At 39.5% G+C, this 1,410-nt stretch overlaps 1 protein-coding gene across 3 annotated transcripts in view; it reads left to right on the forward strand.

Annotated features, from left to right (window-relative positions):
* The window catches only part of MICU3 (mitochondrial calcium uptake family member 3), a 90,836-nt gene that overhangs the window by 63,845 nt on the left and 25,581 nt on the right, over positions 1 to 1,410 (forward strand). The gene's annotated exons all lie outside the window — the stretch shown is intronic.

Genomic DNA, 1,410 nt, shown 5'->3' on the forward strand with positions numbered 1-1,410 from the left:
AAGGAAAGGGGTATTTTCGTCTGCTTTAGGACTTTTAAAACTCCCCAGAGGCTCCTACAGCGTGGTTTTCCTGCACAGGTGGGACAGAAGAGGCTGGGAGCGGGGGGTGCATCCACCCCTGCAGTGTGGATTGCTGCTCCCACAACCCGCTTTGGGAGATTCTGAACCTGGCCCTGTGTCCTACCCTCTACTGTAAGGAAAAAAGTTATTTTTTCTTCTTTATGCAGCCTTTCAGATATTTCAAGACTGCTATCATGTCCCTCCCTTAATTGCCTTTTCTGCAAACTAAATGCACCTAGTTTCTCTGAACACTTCTTCCAATAGCTTGCCTTCCCAACCTCTTTATCTGGTCCAGTTAGATCCTTTAACTACATATAACATATGCATTTTTTTTACTTTAAATGCATCTGCTTTTCAGTTCATCATAGACTCTTTTGTGAAGAAAGGGGCTTTCTCTTTTTTGCTGAAAAACTTGAAAACAAGGTGAAAGACACTCATTAAAATACACACCATTCAAAATTTGCATTGTGTTTTTGTGTTCTTCATAACAGAGGCAAAAAGGCATTTCACTATAATTTTATCAGATGTGCAAGGTAATTTGATGCTCATTACAGTAGGATCAGATCATTTGTATTTGGGTGGTTTGCAACCCAGTTAATTTGCTGAATAGGGACAAGCTACTAGGCTGTTTGCTGGGGTTCTTACTTCAAAAGATGCTGCTTGCCCACTAAGCTGGGGTTTGTTAGTGGTCCCAGGCAGCTCATCAGAGAAGCAACACCCTTTGAAATAGAAACCACAGCAAACACCCAAAGCACTGCAGCAGACTCATAGGACTGTTTCCTGCTGCTCTGTATGCCCCTGATTAAATATTCACCATGGGGTGAACCCTGTGAAGAATGTGTAAACACAAACTCGATAGATCGTATTCTTGCCTTACATTGGAACTAAGCTAATATCCTACCATGAAGTCATGGCATGCGCCTTTTGGTTGTCCCGTTTTCTGGATGTGATGGTACATTCTTGCTAGTACCACCTCATTTCTGATTGTGAGCACTTTGGGGAGAGGCAGTGTCTTCATATATGCTTATGTTGCTAAGAATTTATAGTTCTTTCTATTTAAAGTAAAACTTTGCCAAAAAATGTTACATACAGTATTGGCTATTATGAATAGAGATAAAAACTCAGTGGCAGCCATTAGCAAATGCTAACTTTATAACTATGGCAGTTGAAAGAATATAGTTGTGACATTAGAAAGTGAACCATTCATAAAACCAAAAACAGTCATGTTTCTTCTAGAATAAAAAAATAAAAAATTGTCTTCTGCTTCTTTACTTGTACCACCAGTATTTACTTTTTCTCTAGTTATCCCTTACCTACTTATGAATTTTGATGCAACCAAAAGTACGCAGT

The sequence above is a fragment of the Crocodylus porosus genome, unplaced genomic scaffold (genome assembly GCF_001723895.1).
Source record: "Crocodylus porosus isolate Cpor-Errol unplaced genomic scaffold, CroPor_comp1, whole genome shotgun sequence".
Taxonomy (NCBI): domain Eukaryota; kingdom Metazoa; phylum Chordata; order Crocodylia; family Crocodylidae; genus Crocodylus; species Crocodylus porosus.